Source organism: Prionailurus viverrinus, chromosome C1, assembly GCF_022837055.1.
Source record: "Prionailurus viverrinus isolate Anna chromosome C1, UM_Priviv_1.0, whole genome shotgun sequence".
NCBI classification, from domain to species: Eukaryota; Metazoa; Chordata; class Mammalia; order Carnivora; family Felidae; genus Prionailurus; species Prionailurus viverrinus.
This window is the reverse complement of record NC_062568.1, coordinates 47414304-47437718: the sequence shown is the minus strand read 5'-3', so window position 1 is coordinate 47437718 and position 23415 is coordinate 47414304. Positions and strand designations below refer to the sequence as shown.

Genomic DNA, 23415 nt, shown 5'->3' with positions numbered 1-23415 from the left:
TTCTTGGGCTTCATTCTAGAATTACTGACAGAGAAACCCAGAAATCTAGGTTTTAAGGAGACCTCAATGTGATTTCGACTCATGCTAATATTTGAGAACCACTATAGGTTCTCAATATTTCACCACAACCATCTGCAGATCTTTTTTTCATAAAAGAGCAAAAACTGAAAACTGTAATGGCAACTTTGGGGAGGACTGAGATGGTTCCAACTACTCTGAATACTCAAATTATACTGAGACCCTTCCTATGTCCGACTTATGTCCAACTTATAGCACCTCCTCCTGACATACCCAGTGAGGCTGGTCTGGGTTTGCGTATAAGCTTGCCTGAAGTACTCAGCGTGCAAGAGAGTAGAAATTCTGTTCTTGTCCCACTCCTCCCACTTCTCATTGCCTCTCATTGATGACTGTGTCAGACCCCAGCAGGGTTCAGGTGAGACAAGAGTAATGGCATGCCCAGAAGGCCAGTAAATAATTGCAAGGTTTTGTTTGTTATTTTCCTAAATGACTGGCAAATGTGTGGAAACAGATTCTGAACATACTAGTCTAGGGAGGATAGAATGCCACTTCAGATCAGACTGAATTTATGGATATTGTTGTAATTATTAGTCATTCTGGATCCAAAGTGCTAGTGAAGTCCCCGGGAATAGTTCTCAATGTTTGTTAAGAGGGTGACTAAAATATACATTCAAAAATGACCTACATGGCATGAAGCTGAGATGCAAAACATTTGTTGCAGTGATATAAGAAAAAGCAATCCAAAGTTTTAAGCAGAAAAGGTCAGAGTGAATTCATCATTATCTGGAACCTTCTTGATTACCTCTTCATTCTGTCTGACTAGGACCAGAAGCACTGTGTACACTGTTTTGGGACCAACAATATCTTTTTAAAAGCCCCCCTTCAGGTGGGAAGGAAAGAGGGTGATTTACTGTTGAGCGGCAATTGCTGATAGCAATTGTGATGACAGGTTCTAGAGCAACAGGCCAGGGAGCCTCATAGAAAAATCAGAAGCAAAGTGCAATTTTTACCATAATGTGTAGCAGAGCTGGAAGGTGAATGGGGTAATTTAAAAGAGAATTCCTTGGTGGTATCTTAAACTTCCACGGGATTTCCTAGGAATGAATTAGGTCAGAATAATAATAACAATAATAATAAATGAATGATAAAACCTAATAGAGGCTTATCATAAGTTGCCAAATATCGTCATGGCTGCTCACCTAATTCCCACACTTGAATCCACTCCAAACCCACAGCTCTTTGAATCTAGAGGAAATCAGCCAACCTTGAAGGAAGACCTTGTAACATTATCACAAGCACATCCTATAAATCTTTCAGCCTTCTCCAAAAGGATCTTTGACTATTTACCAAGGTAACTGGGTATTTGGAAAAGGGAAATAGCTGGATCTTTCAGGGATTATTGGTCCCTGACTCTGAAGTAACACAGTCTAGGATGTCACTATGATCTACCTAGCAGAATGGGGACGTATGAAAGTGACATGACATTGGGATTTGGGGGCTTAATTCTGTTTTAGTGGTACCTGTGGGTCTGCAACCCACACTGTGGTTGTTTCCATATTTCCTGCATATACAGATGACTGAATATCCAGGTTGGCTCCCTAGCCCCCCTCCCCCCACCCACCGAGGGTTATTATGGAACAAAGGGTCAAATAAAGCATCTTGAGCTTACTAACCTTACCCAGGGCAAAGCTGCACACTGAGGGGATCGCAGAGATTAGACCAGCATCACCAGTTTGAGAGGTGTAAGGTGATATGGCAGAAGCTACCAGTTGTCCCCCAATGGTGCTCCCCTTTTCTCTTATAGAAGTAACATCTCCAGGTGTTAGCTAGAAAAATAGCCTCTCTGGAGAAATGTCTACATTTTCCTGCCGTATTATAGCTATGTATGGCAATGTGACTAAGTTTTGGACAATGGTACATGAGTGAGAGTGATGACAGCAATTTCTGGATCTTGCCATCATAATGAAGTGATGTGTCTACCCCTTCTCCTTTTCCCCTTTGTGCCAGCTGGAAGGCAGACCAAGGTATATCCCTAGAGACAGTGTGAGAATAAGACAGAAAGAACTGGGTCACTGATAGTACCACCACACCAGCTCTAGTCTGCTTATACAAGGACTTTAGTGAGAAACAAATTTTCATCTTGTTAATGCCTGTATAACCTTGGATCTCTTTCCAGCAAATGAATTCATATGCTAACAAATGCAGGTAATGATTCCTGTGCTATCCCCATACAAAACCAAAAAAACTCTTCTTTAGTTTATGCAGGTGACAGATGGGTCTTGGAGAATGTCAGCAAGTTACATTAAATTTAAACAAGTGATGATTTTAAATGTAGGTGCTAGGCCACAGGATCTCTATAGTTGAGTAAGTCAACACAGTCCTGATTCCTGGTATCCAGTTACTGTTCTGACAATTTTTTTTCTTTATCCCAATAAGCAGAGAACACCAGAAACAACTTGCCTTGATATATTCTATTTGAGGCATATTCAGTAATTTAGCCTTTGAGGACTCTGATCACCTCACTGCTCTATAGAACGTCATTTTGGTCTACTACATCAATGGCATTATGTCGATAGGTGTGGAATGTAGGAAGCAACAGATACTATAGATGCATTAAGAAGGTTCACACATGCCAGAGGATGGAAAGTAAATCCAAGGAAAATTTAGGAGGCTGATCCCTCAGTGAAGGTTCTGAGGGTCCAATGGTGGGGGACACACAGATATTTCTTTTAAAGTAAAAGGTGATTTTCTTCACTTTGCATCACCTACCACTAAGATTATTAGGCAGGTTTTAAATCCAAAGTTATTAAATTGAATTAAATAAATTGAATTGAAGAGGAAAGGAAGGTAAATACAGTCAGGGTTCTTATCTATATTTAACCAACTTGGGAAATGTTTTTGGTGGTTATAAACAGCTTGGACAAATGACTTGAGACATATGAGAGACCTTATGCTCTGCATAGTTTAAATAAATTGTATACACTATGGGATAGGAAAACCATAAATGATTTGCAGTATGAATAAAATTTATTATTTGCACAGGTAGAAGTAACTTCACCAAATGTGGGATATGGAAGTCAAAGATACAAGAAGAAAATATGATTGGTAAAATAAAATGAAAAAATAGACAAACAGAATAAAATAAGAGGAAATATCCACATATTTTTAAAAGATTGTTTAAAGATTTTGAAAAAAATGAAGGAACCCTCATACTTTGCTTACAGGAATATAAAATGGTAAAGCCACTGCAGGAATAGTCTAGTGGTTTTTCAAAAAGTTAGAGTTATCATATGTCCCAGCAATTCTACTCCTAGGTATATCCCCTCCAAAAATTGAAAACATATGTTCACACAAAAACTTTACGCAAATGATCATTGCCACATTTGCAAAAAAATAGAAATAATTCAAATGTCCATCACTGGATAAATAGATAAATAAGTGTTGTATATCCACACAATAGAATATTATTCAGCCATAAAAAGTAGTAAGTATAGATAGATGCTCTGATATGGATAAACCTTGAAGACATTATACTAAGTGAAAGATGTCAGATTCAAAGGGGCATATGTTGTATAATTCTATTTATGTAAAATGTCCTAAGTAGGCAAATCTGTAAGAAAAAAAAGTTGATTAATAGTTTCCAGGGTTTAAGAAGAGGAGAAATGGGAGGTCTACAAATGGGTACAGGGTTTCTTTTGGGGATGATGAAAATATTCTGGTATTAGATAGTGGTGATGGTTGCACAACTTGTGAATATACTTATATATTGTGAATATACTTGTATACTTGTGAGTATACTTGTACACTTTAAAATGGCATATTTTATGAGATGAAAATGATATTTTGATTTAAAGAAGTAGAAAATGTAATTTCAATATCTCATTCCTTGCTTTGTGTGATACCACAAGCTTCTGGTTTTCCTCCTACCTCTTTGGCCACTTTTTATAAGTTATTGTGCAGGCTTCTCTTATGCCATTCCTTAAATCTTGGTTTTCTTCAGGGTTCTCTTCTAGGTTTTCTTCTGTTTTCTCCTTACATAATCTCTGCATTAGGTAGTAAGGCAGTCAGTCATTGCTTTGAACAGTTCTGATGTGTGCAAATTTTAATTACCATGGTTTAGTTAAATAACACAAGTCCTCCAATAACAAGGGTTCAAATTTTAGTTACACTGTACATTAACTACAATTGCATAAAACATAAACTTCACAGCTAGCCCCACAGATCCCTGCATAAATAACAGACCCACATAGGGATCAGTGACCAACCGAACTCCTTCTTTCAAAGTCTGTTGATGGTTGGCCATTGCATACCAGTTATTCAGTTTATGTGCAGCAAAGTCTGGAGCTGAGTCATCTCCTTGTCTCTCAGTGATAAACCTGTGTGATATTTTACAAAAACGAATAATGGAATAAGCTGAAAGTTCAGCAATGAAATTTAAAATGCTAATTCTGGAAGTAAACTTGGATGTGATTAGGAGATTTGAAAATGGGGACAGCAGACCGAAGATAGGACAAGACCCCGACCGCATGAAGCCACTGAATTAACAATACTGAAAAAGTGTGATGAATCGAACAAAAACAAGGTAAAGTGGCTTCAAGACTGTTTAAGTTGCACTCAGAACAGAAAGCCACTAAGTGGTGGAAACAGAAATTTTACTTCTACTTTGGATTGAAGATTATGAGGAAAACACATACCTAATCAGTTTAACGAGCATTTAGGCCAAGTGCTGAAGTTGGGTGCTACATTGAAAGAAAACAGTAATTATAAGACTGAATAAGATCCTTTTACTGCAGGTAAAAGCTTACTTCATTGTTTCAGAAATTGGCATGATTTTTGAAGAATTTGAAGTGAATGTAAATGGAGTTACAAAAGAAATAGCTCACTGTGGGAGTGTTGACACTATTGCTGTCCATGACTCTAGACGTGCAGCCACAGGAACTTCTGGAAAGAAAATGTACCAACATAAGTATGGAAAGTGGTTGGGACACCAAGGATGATATCCCAGAGGAAGTGACACTGGCAAAAATGCCCAAAGGAAAGGAAATCATGGAGAATCTCATGACATTTAGGTACAAAAGATAAAATATTGGAAGCTGATCCAAACTTAGAAAGGAATATGAGAGCTCACCAAAGCCTAGAAAAGATTCTCTATATCTTAGGTTACATCGTGAGAAGAAGGCAAAAACTATTCAAATTCTTTTTGATGAGTTTTGCACAAAGAAAAAGAACACTTTAATTCTCAATGTTTCTAATGTTTTAAATTTCTGTGTACTACATAAATATTAGTTTTATGATTATTTTTATTTTCCAACAATTAAAGAGTCTTTTAATGTTTTGACAAGAACATTTTAAAGGTCGCAGACGAATTGTATTTTTTTTTCCTATTGGTTTTTAAGATCACTGCATGGTTTCTGCTTGAAAGAGCATTTTTATGGTCCTGCAGTACCATGCAAAGTGAGGACTGCTTGTATTCGTTATAATACAGATATCTTCAAAACTCAACTCAAACTGGCTTAAGAAGAAAGGCAATTTTTTTAGCTCACATAATTTAAATGTGCAAGGCTAGGTATTCTTTAAGGCATGGCTGGATTCAGGCTGAAATGACATAAAAAGAATTCAGGTTTTTCTTCACCTCGAATCTATGTGTTTGTTTCCTTCTCAGGCTCTAAGTGATTCTCATTCTCATGGTAGCAAGGATGGCTGCAATAGCTCTAGTTTCATCTCTCTTTAGGTTCTAGACTAATGGGATTAAGAATAGAAGCCTTTTTTTTTTTTAACCAGTAGTTCCAGTACAAGTCCTTAGACTCCTACTTTAAAAACTAGCTTAAGCTGCCACTCCTCTACCCTAGTCGTTATGGGTATTTGATCTTCTAGGTGCATGTGATTTTCTACTTGACCTCAACCTGGGTCTTATATTCTATCCTTAAGGCCAGAAGGGATTCCTCCCCACCACGTCCCCTGCCACCCAAATCACATAGACTGTTGGTGAGAATGTGTAAAATACTCAAAAGAAAACCAAGGGAAACGTGCTGGCAGACAAACCATAAATGCCTATGGCATACTCATTGTTAATCATCAACTCTTACAGCTTTAATTACCCTCTGTATGAAAGTGGCTCCAGGATCTGTCTCCAGAAATTATGACCTATATCTACAATTCCTTGCTAGACAATTTCCCTTGGATTCACTGCAAGCACCTAAAAATCAGTGTGTTTGAAGGTGAACGGTTTATTTCCCTCACCACTAGAAACCTAGGACGTAGCTTGATTTCTGATTCTCCTCATACTTGACTAAAATCAATCACCAACAAGTTCTTGTTATCTGTACCCCTAATATCCTTGAAATCGACCCATTTCTTTCCATCCATATTTCTCTTACCCCATTTCAGCTCCTCTCTTTATTGACTATATCACAATGATAACCTCTTTTATTTTTTTTATTTTTTTAAGTTTATTTATTTTGAGACAGACAGAGACAGTGTACGTGGGGGAGGGACAGAGACAGAGAGGGAGAGGGAGAATCCCAAGCAGGCTCTGCACTGTCAGCACGGAGCCGGATGCAGGGCTCAAACTCATGAAACCATGAGATTATGACCTGAGCCTAAACCAAGAGTTAGAGGCTTAACCGACTGAGCGCTGGATACAGAAGATATATAAGATACAATGGAATACTACTTGGTGATCAAAAAGAATGAAATCTTGCCATTTGCAATCACATGGATGGAACTGGAGGATATTATGCTAAGCTAAATAAATCAGTCAGAAAAAGACAGATGTCTTATGTTTTCATGCATATGTGGAATTTGAGAAACTTAACAGAAGACCATACAGGAAGGGAAGGAAAAATAAGTTATAAACAGAGAGAAAGACAAACCATTCCCCCAGTGATAACCTCTTTTAACTTGATACCTACACATTTTTTATTGTGGTAAAATACAGACAACATAAGATTTACATCCTAACCATATTTAAGTGTACAATTCAGTGGCATTCAGTACATTCATACTGTTAGGCAACAATCACCAACATCCTTTTCCAGAACTCTATTCATCTTACAAAATTGAAATTCCATACCCATTAAACAATAACTCCCCATTCTTCTTCCCCCACCCCAGGCCCTGACAACCATCATTCTACTTTCTGTCTTAATGATTTTGACTACCTTAGATACCTAGTGTAAGTGGAATCATACAGTATTTATCTTTCTGTGGCTGGATTATTTCACTTAGCACAATGGCCTTGAGCTTCATCTATGCTGTAGCATGTGTCATAATTTTCTTCCTTCTTAAGGAAGAATAATATCCCATTGTATATACTCCACATTTTGCTTATTCATTCATCTGTCAATGGACACTTGGATTGTTTCCACATTTTAGCTCTTGTGTGTAGTGCTGCTATGAACATGAGTGCACAAATACCTCTTCAAAGAGGTATTTCGGTTCTTTTGAGTGTATACCCAGAAGTGGAATTGCTGAATCATATGGTACTTCTAATTTAATTTTCTAAGGAAACTCCATACTGTTTTCCATAGTGGCTGCAACATTTTAACATTCCCACCAACAGAGCATAAGGATTCCCATGATCCAATTTTTCAGCTTTTTGCCAACACTTGTTATTTTCTATCCTGTTTTGTTTTGTTTTTTTAATAGTATCCATTCTAATGGGTGTGACATGCCAGCCATCAGTTTCATTGTCCAAATGTTTTTCATAAGGTAGTCAGAATGATCTTTAATAAACACAAGATGATCATGTCACTACCCTGTTAAATCCTTTAGTGGCTCCTCATTGCCTTCAGGCTCGTCCGGCCTCCTCATATATCTCAGGAACGCTGGCTTGTCTTCCTCCCTTGCTTCCTTTCCCAGCCTCCCCTCTCACCTGGTCCCTTTTCCAGCTCCTCCTTCCTAACCTGCTCTCCACTTATCACACACACATGTACACTCTGAATTTGTCACTCTGAAATATGTTCAGGTCTGTGAAAATGTTATATTTCCCCTCATTTCTTTTTTTTTAAATAATTTATTGTTAAGTTAGTTAACATATAGTGTATATAGTTTAGTCTTCACTTTGGAGTAGATTCCCATGATTCATCACTTACATACAACATTGAGTACTCATCCCAACAAATGCCCTCCTCAATGCCCATCTCTCATTTTTCCAGCCTCCCTGCCCCCCACTCCCACCAACCCTCAGTTTGTTCTCTGTATTCAAGAGTCTCTTATGGTTTGCCTTTCTCTCTGTTTGTAACCTATTTTTCCTTCCCTTCCCCTATGGTCTTCTGTTAAGTTTCTCAAATTCCACATATGCATGAAAACATAAGATATCTGTCTTTTTCTGACTGACTTATTTAGCTTAGCATAATACCCTCCAGTTCCATCCATATGGTTCCATTCTTTTTGATCACCAAGTAGTATTCCATTGTATCTTATATAAATCTTCTGTATCCATTCATTAGTTGATGGACATTTGAGCTCTTTCCATAATTTGGCTATTGTTGATAGCTCTGCTATAAACATTGGGGTATACGTGCTCCTATGAATCAGCACTCCTGTATCTTTGGATGAATTCCTAGTAGTGCTATTGCTGGGTCATAGAGAAATTATATTTTTAATTTTTTTAGGAACCTCCACACTGTTCTCCAGAGTGGCTGCACCAGTTTGTATTACCACCAGCAGTGCAAGAGGTTTCCCCTTTCTCCACATCCTTGCCAACATCTGTTGTTTCTTGAGTTGTTAATTTTAGACATTCTGACTGGTATGAGGTAGTGTCTCATTGTGGTTTTGAGTTGTATTTCCCTGATGATGGGTGATATTGAGCATCTTTTAATGTATCTGTTAGCCATCTGGATGTCTCCTTTAGAAAAGTGTCTTTTCATGTCTCCTGCCCATTTCTTCACTGGATTATTTGTTTTTTGGGTGTTGAGTTTGGTAAGTTCTTTATAGATTTTGGATACTAACCCTTTATCAGATATTTCATTTGCAAATATCTTCTCCCATTCCGTTGGTTGCCTTTTAGTTTTGTTGACTGTTTCCTTTGCTGTGCAGAAGCCTTTTATCTTGATGAAGTCCCAAGAGTTCAATATCCACAAATCAATTAATGTGATACATCACATTAATAGAAAAAAGGATAAGAACCATATGATCTTGTCAGTCAACGCATAAAAAACATCTACAAAATATAGCATCCTTTCTTAATTAAAAAAAACCCAATAAAGTCAGGATGAAAAGAACATACCTTAACATCATAAAAGCTATAAATGAAAGGTCCATAGCTAATATTATCTTCAGTGGGGAAAAATTGGGAGCTTTCCTCCTGAGATACGAAACATGACAGGGATGTCCACTCTCACCACTGTTGTTTAATATAGTGTTGGAAGTCCTAGCCTCACCAATCAGACAACAAAATGAAATAAAAGGCATACAAATAGGCAAAGAAGTCAAACTTTCACTTTTCACAGATAACATGATACTCTACATAGAAAACCTAAAAGACTCCACCAAAAACTACTAGAACTGATACATGAATCCAGCAAAGTTGTAGGATACAAAATCAATGTATGGGAATTGATTGCATTTATATACACTACTAATGAAGAAACAGAAAGCGATATCAAGGAATTGATTCCATTTACAATTGCACCAAGAACCATAAAATACCCAGGAATAAACCTAACCAAAGAGGTTAAAGAGCTGTACCCTGAAAGCTATAGAAATTTTATGAAAGAAATTGAAGAAGACACAAAGAAAAGGAAAAACATTCCATGCTCATGGATTGGAAGAACAAATATTGTTAAAATGTCAATACTACCCAAAGCAGTCTACACATTCAATGCAATCCCAATCAAAATAGCATCAACATTCTTCTCAGAGCTAGAACAAACAATCTTAAAATTTGTATGGAATCACAAAAGACCCTGAATAGCCAAAGTAATGTTGAAAAAGAAAACCAAAGCTGGAGGCATCACAATCCCAGACTCTAGCCTTTACTACAATGGTATAATCAAGATAGTATGGTATTGGCACAAAAACGGATACATAGATGAATAGAATAGAATAGAGAACCCAGAAATGGACCAACAAATGTATGGCCAACTAATCTCTGACAAAGCAAGAAAGAATATACAATGGAAAAAAAGAGTCTCTTTAGCAAATGGTGCTGGGAGAACTGGACAGCAACATGCAGAAGAATGGACCTGGACCACTTTCTTATACCATATACAAAAATAAATTCAAAATGGATGGAAGACCTAAATGTGAGATAGGAAACCATCAAAATTCTAGAGGAGAAAACAGGCAACAACATATCTGACCTCAGCCACAGCAACTTCTTACTTGATGTGTCTCCAAAGATGAGAAATAAGAGCAAAAATGAATTATTGGGACCTCATCCTCTCATTTCTAATACCATTTCTTCTGTCAGCCACTCTTTCCTCCTTGTCAGCTGGCCGGCTCTTGCTTATTGTTGAGGTCTCAGAAGAGACAGCATTTTTTCCAGGAAATTCTTTGATAAATTCCTTCTGCTCACACTATGTCAACACCCCTTATATGTACTCCCAGAGCACTCTATCCTTGCCCTAACATAGCATTTCACCACATTCTACAATCACCTGCTTACTTATCATATTTTTCTCTAGTCTTCTGCTGTCCAATATGTGGCTCTTGAACACTAAAATGTAAATTAGTGTGACTGAGAAAATGAATCCCTAACTTTATTTAATTTTAGTAAATTTCAATTAAAAAACTTTTTTTAACATTTATTCATCTTTGAGAGACAGAGAGAGACAGAGCATGAGCAGGGAAGGGGTAGAGAGACGGAGACACAGAATCCAAAGCAGGCTCCAGGCTCTGAGCTGTCAGCACAGAGCCTGACGCGGGGCTTGAACTCACCAACTAAGAGATCATGACCTGAGCCAAAGTCAGACGTTCAACCAACTGAGCCACCCAGGTGTCCCAGTAAATTTCAATTTTAAAAATTATATTCAAAACAGTTATTGTAAAATTAGGTATATTTGGAACTACTTGGATATGTGAGTCTACTTATTCAACTGTAAGTTTATTAAATCTAAATATAACTTTACTTACAACTATAAGTAAACTAAATCTAAATGTAGATTAAAATTAAACAGCTGAATTGAGATATACTATCAGCATAAAATATTCTTGTATTTCGAAGATTTGCTACAAAATAAAGAATGCAAAATATCTTATTAATGACTTTTTAGATTGATTGCATGTTAAAATGGTAATATTTTGATATATAGGTTTAAATGAATTTTTAAAATTAATTTTACCTGTAATCCAATTACTTTTAATGTAGCTACTAGACCTTTTTAAATTATATATGTGGCTCACCTTATATTTCTATTGGATTGCACTGGCCTCTACTATGAGTTCTATGAGGACAGGAATCACAACTGTCTTATTCACTTATTTCAAAAACTTTTGTAATATTCACCATTTATCAGGTATCATTCTATGAATTACTTACAAATGCAAGCATTAACTTTTAAAATCCTTATAACAACCTTTTAAGTATTACTGTTATCCACATTTTACACGTGAGGAAATTCACACAAAGAGATGAACTTAACTAACAGAAGGTCACAGAGCTGACCTTGTGGAGCTAGTCTGTAGGAATCCAGAATCCATATTCTCAATAACTTCACTATGGTGTCTCTTGCTCATCCTTTTACTACAGCTGTCTAGAGAAATAATTACTTTCCAACTTTTTCAATTAACAATATGCAAATATTCTTCTTTAATCAATCAGTCTGTTTTTTCAAAAAGCATTAATTGAACCCTATATGTCAAATATTTTCTGGTTGGTGGAGACCTGGATGTGAATGCAACAAATACCTTTCTTTGAAAGAAAGTCTAACAGTGATGATAACAATAAAATATGATATATGATATGATATGATATGATATAGAACAAGTATACAATATCAATATACTATTGAGAACCCATAAAAATGCACCCACCTCATCTGGGAGATGAGGGATGGGATGGGAAGAGGGAGAAAATCTTAAAGAATGATTAGGAGTTAGCTAAATGCAGTAAGTGGAAGTGGTTGGTGAAACAAGTTCTAAGCAGTGGGGACAAGATGAGCATAGGACCTAAGTACCCTGGCATTTGCTGCTGAAGAGGTTTAATTCAGATGGATAACAAGTTCAGATTTATCTCCATGAAAGATCACTCTGGATAGGGTTGGAGAAGAGACCGGGGGAAGGAACTATGACTTAAAGCACAGAAACACCTAGCAAGAGTCTGTTGCTGTTGTCCTGAGCAGGATGACAGTTTACACTAAAGTGGAGGCGGTGGTGAAGTAAACACATTTCATTGATATTTAAGGGATACAATACACCCAGCTTGATCCTTGGTTGGAAGAAGGATGGAGTTTGTTGCAGATGCTGCAAATTACTTAATGAATATCTATTTTCTCTTTTCTCTTGGTACTCTCAGGTGGAAACATGCCCATCTTGAGGCAATGGAACTTGACTGAGGTAATCCAATGGTAGCAATCCTGTTGTCAGCTTTCTCAGTCAGCCTTGGAGCTGGGGTAGTCATCTGCTCTGTTCTGACAAATAAGCCAAAGAGAAATCTGCTGGGAGGTTCTTCAGGGAAAGCTTTGTCTCCTGGTGGAAGAGACTCATGCCTGCTGCTGTGTCTTTCTACTTCTGTTTTCCTCAAAGAAGAAATAATGCAACTCTATCTTGATCTCATTGGGGAACACCAAGTGAACAGCAGAAGTAATGCTGGGTGTTGTTAAGCTACTGAATCAATACCACAGTCATCTCCCTTGAACCTACTTGTTATGTGAGAAAAATAAAGCAATGTCATTTAAGCTGCTCTTAATCAAGGATGTATAAATTGACTTGTCTACCATGGAGCTGACCATGTGCGTCTTTGATATCAGATTAAATGAGAACTGTCAAAGCTTTTTTCCGGTTTCTGACTTAAGCAATTGGGTGAATGGTGTAGGGGAGCCTGGGAGCAAAAAAATGATTAAAAGGAAGTTTGTTGGGCTAAAGACGGCTTATGGTAAGTGTAATGGGTGTGAGCATATCCAAGGCTGTCTGATATACATGTTCAAAATATGAGACAGAGCTCTGGCCTGGAGACTCAGATTTCTGAATCATTAGTACAGTAGTACAATATAGATCAATTCACTGAGGCAGATAAAGATATAATAAAAGAAAAAGATATTGCATATAAAATCATGCCTTTTGAGTACAAATAGGGCATCTAATTGTCAACCTTGCCCCAAGGTATATAGGGTGCTGGCACTGGGATATTATCTGTCTGCCTACTTGGGACATGGAGTATGACATCACTTGAATGGAGACAGAAAGCATGTAAGCAAAGAAGGAAATCCAGGGAAAGTATTTTGATTAAGGTTCCCTAAAAGCAGGCCTTGAGATAAAACCCAGGTAGTTATTTGGGAGGTTATACTAGGAAACATAGGCAGGGGAATGGAGATGTGATACAAAAAAAATTAAGAAAGTTAATAAAGAATGCATTATCAGCAATTACTACTGTAAGTAACAAGCTTAATACTGCTGGAGAAATCATGGAGCCATTGTAGAACATATGCCTCAGAACTATTCTACCTGGGTTTGAGAGAGCTGGGGTATGTATACACCAATTCCACCCCCCAAACTCCCAGCTTTACTGAGGAATGACAAAATGGTAAGACTTTAACATTTTATCAGTCATCGGTGGGAGCCGCTCCCAGGCACATGGGCAGAGCAAGCTTTGCAGTGAGATGCGGATGCTGGCAGCTAGAAGTCTGGCCAACATGCACTACACTGGCAAGGTCTTGGGGGCTATGGGCAGGACGACAACAGCATCCGAGATGGAGCATAATCAAAGTCAGGAGGGCAGTGGGATACCAACGGGGACAGCCAGATAGAAGCAACATGAGTTGAAACAAGAAAGGAGATAGAATCTAAGAGAAATTTCTGAAGAAGGCATCTACAGTGACAGAGCATTCCAGCAGGCTTGGGCACCAGCAAGAAGTGGTTATTAAGAGGCATCTGGGTGGTTCACTCAGTTAAGCAACTGACTCTTGATTTCGGCTCAGGTCATGATCTTGAGGTTTGTGAGTTCAAGCCCCACAATGGGCTTCCTGGGCTCCCTGATGACAGGGGGAAGCCTGCTTGGGATTTTCTCTCTCCTTCTCTCTCTGCCACTCACCTGCACGTGTGTGCTCTTTCTCTCTCTCTCTCCCTCCCTCTCTCTCTCAAAATAAATAAACTTTTAAAAAATATCTTTAAAAAAAGAAGCACTTATTAAAAGAGGTAGCCTGCCCTAAACATAACAGACACTATACCATAGAACTGCAACTTAGTTGCATTTGAAGAGCAACTCCTGTTTTTACTAGTAACTCTTAATTCTGAGTAGACTGAAATTGCATTTTCTCCTCTGAAAAAAATAATAATCCTTGAGAGAAAATAAAACAACATGACAAAAACTGTCCACTGCTAAAAATATTTTGCTCCCTCTGTTTCAGTGGAAGGAAGATTTTCAATAAAAATTCTCTTGAGACTTTGGAAAGTAAAATGAAAATTCATATTTTTTGGTGTTAATTTGTCAGCGGGTGACTTCTTTTAGGTTCGGTGCCAATACACTGATGATCCTGAATGTTTAAATGATCTTCCCATGCCAGAAAAAGCTGTTAAATCTCTGGAAGGAGTAGTACAATGTGATGTGAATTATAATGATCAAAGGAGTGTCCTAATTTTGTAATCAGAAATGAGAATACCTTGCAGTCAGTCTTATCTTTCACAAATTGCTTGTGAATTTGTTTTTGAGAACCAGAGAGTTCTCATTGTGTCTGGACTTTCACCATGTAGGAATCCAGAGGAGAACAATGTTAAAGTGGGGGTTCATGTGCCCTGGTGACTGGGAATACTCAGGTCCACATGACCCAGCACTTTATACAATGCCTATCCCAAAGGTCAAGCTTTTAGGCTGACTTTTCAAAGGCTTTCCATGAATGAAAATGACCCTGAATATAACATAAGAATGAGAGTTGGTTGATCTAGAAATACTTTCTTCCAGAGAGAATACGTTATGTTAGATCTGGTTATAAAACACAAAGAAATTTAATTGGCTGTTTTGGATCATTTTACATATTTCTTGTAATAGCCCATCTGGCATGGTGATGTTTGAAATGCCATTGCATGATGACACTGTGCTGGTCCTTGCTCTGGCACAAAACCTGATATGTGTGGAACACATTGTAAACACTGCAGGGAAAACTTTTTTTTTTTTTTTTTTTATGGAAAATCTCAGTTCTTTGCAGCACAATGCCCTGAGTGCTGAGTACACACAACTTTTTTTTTTAAAGAGCAAATACAAAACTCTTAATTTATTCTCTCTGAATAACTTTCCCCCAAATGGTGGTGAGAACATAGCAAAATCATGTACAAGTTAAGTAACTGTGATAAACAGCTTCTAGAAAGTTGTGAGTCAAGTAAGAGTGCTAGAATATGCATTGTTTTCAAGCAGAAATCATCATAATTGAAAGAATTATTGAGCCATATCTACTGTAAACCTCCCAGTTTCCTGCTTTAAAAACACCCATATAAAACAAACAAAGCAAAGACATAAATAAAAATGCCAGACCAACAAGGCTGGCATTTGACAGAGTCAGGATAACGTGAGCCTGAAGCCCCAGACCCTTGCTTACCCTTTTTGGGCCCCTCCAAAAATGTCCTCAAAGAAATGAAAAGCTTGTTTTGAAAATATTTGAAAATATTGTTTGAAATATTGTTTCAATAATAAATATTAAATATTTCAAAAATATTGTTTGAAATATTTGCCTGTGAGTTCTTCCCCTGCTCCTCAAAATGATGCTGACTCAAGCCTCCTTTTAAAAACCTAATATTTGGGGCGCCTGGGTGGCGCAGTCGGTTAAGCATCGGACTTCAGCCACGTCACGATCTCGCAGTCTGTTGAGTTCGAGCCCCGCGTCAGGCTCTGGGCTGATGGCTCGGAGCCTGGAGCCTGTTTCTGATTCTGTGTCTCCCTCTCTCTCTGCCCCTCCCCCGTTCATGCTCTGTCTCTCTCTGTCCCAAAAATAAATAAATGTTGAAAAAAAAAATTAAAAAAAAAATAAATAAAAACCTAATATTCAAATTCTTACCTATACATTTGGTGAGTCTGACAAACTTACATTCTAGTTCAAAAGGAAAAAGAGATGATTTTAAAAGGGAAAAGAAAGGGGCAAGATAAACATCTTTATAGTTCATCTTAATCATAAATCCTGGCCCAAGATACTGTATTTGGGGAGAAGGTGGAAGGAAAAAGGATGACGCATCACTCCAGTTTTTTATTTTGCCTCTTCTAGCCACATAGAAATTCAATCCCAGGACCTTTCCTAATTTACAGGCCACCCTCCATGTTCCTTCAGAGCCCAGCTCTCTTCTCCAAATTTCTTCTATGTTAAGGTGTTAATCGACATTAAAGCACAAATAAATATCCATTAAAGCATAAATATATTCATATATATTCATAAGCCCAGGTAATATGTTTGCATTTTAGGAGGAGCCTTCTGGAAAGAAGGCATTTTACCCAAGGAACAATTGAAATGGTGGGAATTGTGAGGCGCATAGCAGGCCATGGAAACAGATGTATGTGTGAAGGCAGGTCTTTCCACTCTGAGCTTGGGGAGCCCACCTCATCTCTAACAAGTCTTTTCCTGTCCCAGAGGGAGACTTCAACTCCTTCCTAGAGATCCCTTGAAGTTACTGTTACTTAACTTGTACTTGAAGTTGCTCCCTGCAACACATCACGAGACACGAGAAACGATCCAGGAAGGGAATGATCAGGGGCTTGCAATGTCAGCATAGCCAGCAAGAATGTGTGGGGATGATCAGGAACCACTGTGGATTATTTCTCCTAACTCTAACAAATATTGTTTGACCCAGAAATTCCCAGCGTGCTTCACCAGACAATAGCATTCAGTGGAACATATTTTGAGAAAGTTGATTTCTATTTGTTCATGCTTTTAGACCCCTCACGGTGGAACTGGGTAAAATGTTTCATTTTAGGTCCCTCCATGGGTTTTTATTTATTTATTTTTAATAGTGTCAATATAAGGGAGGATTTTTTCCAACATGGGACCAAGCAAGCATACTTTTGTTTTGTTTCGCTTTGTGTTGTTTTGTTGGTTTTTTTTTTCTCCCCAGGATTTAGCTCTTCCTTCCAGTCAGTTTGTCTTTGAACCAAGTCTAGGACTTACATATGCTAATTTTTTTTTTTTTTTTTTCTGATCAGGATAGAGGGTAATCATTTCCGAAACCAAATAGGAATGGCTATCAGTAATTGTAGTCCTCATTTTATCATTTAGGTTTCTGTTGTAACAAAATGTCCTCTGGAATTTTAAGAAATTTTTTTTTCTTTTTTCTTTTTTTTCTTTTTTCCAGGTCTATTCTCTTCTGTCTGGTTTTCCTTCCCCTGGTAAGCTGAAGAATCTTTGAGAATATAATCCCTTTAACAACTTCCAAAGATTAGTCCTTTGGAACGAAGGAGATAAATATATAGCTTAGTTTACATAATTTCATTCATATCTCAGCTATTTTTTTTAATCCTTTCTTCTGAACTACAACCATACTTCACCATTTCACCTAATCGCTCCCAATTACAGGAAATTCTTCCAGAAGTTATCTTTTCTAGTTCTACATCTCTCTCTTTTCCTTCCTTCTCTGCTGGTCTGGACGTCTGTTTTAATTAAATTATCATGTAGACTTTCATTCTGGTTCCAAACATTTCAGTTTGGTTCCCATTGAACTTCACTCCAGCAACACACAATTGATGGCTGCTATCTTCCTCTTCTCCCAAACTTTATCTTGATCATTTACAGCCTAATTGTTACCCAAATCCTCTGCATTGTTGGAACGTTTAACTAAATAACAGCTTCTTCAACTCTGTTTTCTCATTGTACCCACATGATTTCCTTTTTGTTGGCAAGTCTTCTGTTATTTTGTAATGATGACATGGCATGAGCTGTTTTTGCAAATCTTGTGTTTAGAACACCCAATCAAATATGGCATTCCATTTTCTCCTTTCTTTTGGCTTTAACTAACTAGGATCTTTACCTTGGGGGGTCAAAAATTCAAATTTTGCTGTATTTACTTTCACTTCTATTTTGTGTTATAAATGATCATTCCCAGTTTTCTCTGTAACAATTTTTCACATGTTCCTATAGAAACTGTGCTTAGTTGTAGTTGCAGTAAGATATTCCCTTGAAATTACAGGGTGGTGAGCATCTGTTTGCTCATCTTATAACTCTGGAAATGGAAGTTGAATCAAACATCTGTGATGAATCATTAGTCATGAATCAGGCTTACATATTGTGAGACTGGATGTTGTTTTCCCCTAGAGTTGTTGATCATTGCAAGGTGTTGGAATTTTACAAAATGACTAGATACCCATATTGTGGTCATTTAATATGATTCTTCTTTGCCATTTCCTGCTCAGGAAATGGGTCTCCATCTAACTGCACAGCTGGTTTGGCTTTAGAAACCTCACATTTCTACCCAAATGACCAGGCTGATTGTACTGCCAGGCCAATCCATGGGTTTCAACATAAAAAGGGCATCAGTGACTTGAGAGAATCAGTTTTTCCCTGAGCATCTACTCCCTTCACAGAAAGATAAGGAACCGTTACCCTAGGAGCTGTCCAGGAGGAGGAGGCATGTTTAATAAGACCAGTAGCTCTGGCCTCACATCAAATGTTCTCTTAGTTTTCAGGATATTTATTATTCAGATACAACTGAAACTTAAAGGACCTCAGTAAATTTTTGCTTTCAGATTCTCATGAGAAGATTGATTTTTAGTTCTGGTTTCTCCATCCCCTCCAAAGACATACTTATTCTGGAAATAACAGGTTAAAGCAATCAGGAAGATGAAAGACTTCCCAGGTGATTAGAATAATTTAGTGCCTAAAAAGATGAATGGCTTATTTTATAAAATGACTAGGGTCAGAGTAGCGGGAACAGTTCCACTGACTCTTTTGTGTTAGATCATAACTCCAGGTACTGGGGAGACAGTTGAACCAAAAAGACAGAAGTCCTTGCCCTTATGGAGTTCACATTCTAGTGTAGGGAGAATGATATTAAACCATAAAAGTATATTAGACAGTGGTAAAAGCTAAAGTAAAAAATAAAGCAGGGAGAGGGATAGGAATGTTAGTGGGAGGTAAGAGATCGGATGGTCAGAGAAGTCTCCACTGACAATGTGGCCTTTGAATAAAAATCCAAAGCAGATGAAGGAGAGAGCCACACAGAAAACTGGAGGAAACACATTCTAGGTAGAGGGGATAGCACATATGAAGGCCTTAAGGCAGGATCATGCCTGGAAAGTTAGAGAAGCAGCAAAGAGGCCAAGCTGGAGAAAGCAAGTTAGAGAGACAAGTAAGGAAGTTGAAACGAAGAAATGAGGGAGAATTTAGGTAATGAGAGCAGAAAAGGTGATGGCGGCAGATGATGCAAGGCCTTATCGGTCACTGTAAGAATGTTACAGAGGGAAAGACACTGTCTTCGCTTTCAAGGGCTTGTACTCTAGCAAGGGAAAAATACATGATTAATTATTATAAAATAAAATAACTACTAAAAGTAGAAAAGTATAGGGGTGCCTGGGGGCTGTGTTGGTTAAGCATCTTACTTTAATTTCAGCTCTGGTCATGATTTCAGGGTTGTGAGATGAAGTCCCACGTTGTACTCTGAGCTGGGCATGGGGACTGCTTGAGATTCTCTCTCCCTCTGCCCATCTCCAACTCGTGTGCATGTACATGCGCATTCTCTCCCTCTCTAAAAAGTAAAAAAATAAAAAATAAATAAAAATTATTTTTAAAAAGAAATAGAAAAGAATAGGATGATATGGAGTGCCGGGTCCTGATGTACTATAGGGGTCTCTTCCATGAAGAAATGGTGTGTGTGCTGAGGCCCACCAGAGAAGCATGAATTGGATGGAGGGGGGATGGCTCAGGGTGTGGGGAGGCATGAGATGGAGCTGTTGCTGGAGGCACAAGCAGAAGCAATGAAAATAAATAGCCCTGAGGTGAACATACCAGGAACTGAAAAGGAGTCTCTTATGACTAAGGCAAAAGAATAACTGTGACAGTGTTGCAAGATGAAACTGGACAAATGGGGGTGAAGGGCAGCTAGATTATAAACAACCTTGTAGGCTATCTAAGAGTTCCGAATGGGGGTGCCTGGGTGGTTCAGTAGGTTGAGTGTCCAACTCTGGCTTAGGTCATGATTTCGAGTTCGTTGGTTAGAGCCCTGCATTGAGCTCTGTGCTGACAGCTCAGAGCCTGGAACTTGCTTTGGATTCTGTGTCTCCCTCTCTCACTGCCCCTCCCCTGCTTGCACTCTGTTTCTCTCTGTCTCTCAAAAGATAAAATAAAACATTAAAAAAAAAAAAAGGAGAGTTCTGACTGCATGTAGAGCACTAGGGAGCCATGGGAGATTGTAAACCAAGGGATTACATAATTGGGTCTGTCTTTTGAAACATCACTCTAGATGAAGAGAGCAGGCTGAGAGGGACAAACTAGGATAAAGGGGAAATGGTTAACGCACTCTTCAGTAGTGTGGGGAGGAAGTGACTGTGCTCTGAGACTTCACTGGTACAGAGGGAACAGAAGGATGTGGACACTTACCAACTAGAATACATGGGACTGGGTGATTGGAAGGAGCATCACTGGTAGGGGAAATTTAAAGTAGAGAAAAGGATCAAAGACGTCACTCCAGTGTCTGGCTCTAGCAATCTGATCAATGATAGTACCACTGACTGCAAATAGGAAACAAAGGAGAAGGAACAAGGTCAGAGATGGACTTTGACTTTCAGAACATGCCACGGGTCTTACTCAAACAGCATTTGCTGTATTTTTTCCTCTAAATTCCTTTTTCTAACTGAAAATTTAGGGGTGATCTAATTAGATTAGTGCTTGGGTGACTTAGTTTAATCTTTATTCTTTAATACAGGAATATCACTTCAAGGTAGCATTTCCTACAGATCTTTCTGTAAATCGGTGCCGCCATTAGGGAGTTGGTTTCAGAAGGAAATCACGAATGATACAGGTTGTAACATAGCTAAGCACGTGGCGCCATCTTCAGGACAGCTTGTTAAAAGGTTATAAACCAACCAGACTCCAAGGTAAGCTTCTGACAAGAACACTTTTCTACGGAGTGAGTATATGACTCCATCTTGTTTTACAATAAGAAACCGAGTAGTGCCAACTCCATTGTGTGACCAAATCCTTGTCTTCCTGAAAACTATAGTTTTTCACTGGATATAGTAAAGATGATGGCCTAGCTAATCAATCCAGCTTGAAAGTCTGTGAGCAGGACAATGAGCTTTGCTGTGGAAAAGCCTGGAAAAGGAAATTAAGGCAGTGTCACTTGATTTTCTATCGTGGTGCCCAGATTCTCTGGGGCTTTTCTGATTTCATATATTTGTGCTCTTCACTAGGTGCTTCATTAGATGTAGCCACGTGGAATTTAATTCTTATGTATTTGTAACAGCGACAGTTTGCATGAATATAGAAATTTCTAAAAATCATTGGTCAGATTTTGTACCCAAATTTTTGGTTCAGGATACACAGTATCACAGATTTATAGGATCTCTAATTTAAAAATAAAAGGTTACATGGGGTGCCTGGGTGGCTCAGTCGATTGTGTCCAACTTTGGCTTAGGTCATGATGTTGCAGTCATTGAGTTCGAGCCCCGTATCAGGCTCTATGCTGATAGCTCGGAGCCTGGAGCCTACTTCAGATTTTGTGTCTCCCTCTCTCTCTCAAAAATAAATTAAAACATTAAATTAATTAATTAATTAATTAAAGTTTATAAATAAGAAATCAATAGTGTACCCGTAGCCACGCACATAAAGAGGAATAACATAGCTCAAAAGACCACTTTTATTTAAAAAACCCTCTCAACCTTTACTTATTCTATTTGAAGAAGTTCCACCTCTTCTTCTTCTTCTTCTTTTTTTTTTTCAGGGTTTGGATGTAAAAACAGGCACATATATGTGTTTACCAGAATGTATCTGCCACCTTCGTGTACAGGGCTCACTGTTGAACCTACACTGATCATTTAGCACAGTCTTGTGAATAACTGGGAGATATAAACAGCTTGGCTTTTATGTGGAGGCAAATGGTTTCTACCATCTTGTGGCACCCTGCTTGCAAATGGGCTTTCTTCCTAGACTGCTCTCATTAAAAATGCATGTCTTTCAGTTGAAGAATTGTAAGTTCCCAGAGTTCCTGTTAATTTTGAAAGAGGTAACATGTTAATCTAAATTCCATTTCTAAATAAAGGGGGGCCCAGGCCACCCCATTAGTGATAGACGTGGGTGTCTTGGGGTCCAAATTATGGGGAGTGAGGGTAAGGGTGGGACACATAGAACTTATGGCCAATTGTATGTCTGATGGTCACTACCTGTCCATTATGTGCTGAGTGCTTTACATGGATTATCTCATTTCATCCTGAACCTATGGGCACATTTTTTAAATAGGTGGATACTTTCACTATCATCTGTATTCTACAGATTGGGAAACCAAAGCTTAGAGAATTTAAAATAATTTGCTTAAGGCTCACACTCCCTGTCTCATAAAGCTGTGGAAATGAATGCTAACCCAGGCAGCCTCACTCCAGAACCAGCCAGCTTGATGAAAACTCCCTATAACCCCTTAAAGGGAAAACATATCCCCAAAGGGAAAGTAGCACTAATCAAGAACAAAGCTAATAGTCCAAGCAAAAGATTCACAGAGCAGAAGTTTCCGAACTGAGGGAAGGGGCAAAACCTGGAGTGATCCCCCGAGATGCAGAAGTTCTTGTCACTTCTTGATAGTTCCCAAGTCTTGGCACTGCCTGTGTGGGGAAGTCCTGGGTGGAATACAGTCCTCGAGACTCCTGAGGGCGAGTGTCGGAGAGATTGTGACTTGCAGAGATGGGAGGGTATGGCACCAAGGAATTCACTGTCGTTTTCTTCCCATTTTGTTCTAGGTTCAAGTGTAGAGATAAGGAGCCATGGTCCCTGAAAATGAGGTTAACAGCACATACCTAGAACACTGAAACAGGAGCAGAAACAAATAACATACTTTGCTCTATTCAGTCAGGCAGAGGTTGGAGCACAGAGCGTGGCATGGGTATAGCCGAGGCCCATTAAAGAGGCCAGCAGCCAAGTTAGCGGGGTGACCAGTGCTCTGGTTCCAGGCCGAGCACTGTGACTTACTGTATGACTTTGGGGAATTCACTTAATTTATTTGATCTCTGGGGTGCCTCGGAGGCTCAGTCGGTTAAGCATCCGACTTCGGCTCAGGTCACGATCTCACAGTTTGTGAGTTCGAGTCCCGCGTTGGGATCTGTGCTGGAGCCTGCTTTGGATCTGT

General features: G+C 38.5%; 1 long non-coding RNA gene across 1 annotated transcript; it reads right to left on the bottom strand.

The window, feature by feature from the left end:
• Nucleotides 1–19666: 19666 nt before the first annotated feature.
• On the bottom strand, nt 19667–22983 carry LOC125171671 (uncharacterized). The gene is made up of 3 exons (XR_007154410.1): nt 22828–22983; nt 20682–20812; nt 19667–19830 (listed from the first exon to the last, which is right to left on the bottom strand). It is a non-coding gene; the product is annotated as an uncharacterized LOC125171671 (long non-coding RNA).
• Between the last annotated feature and the right edge of the window lie 432 nt (nt 22984–23415).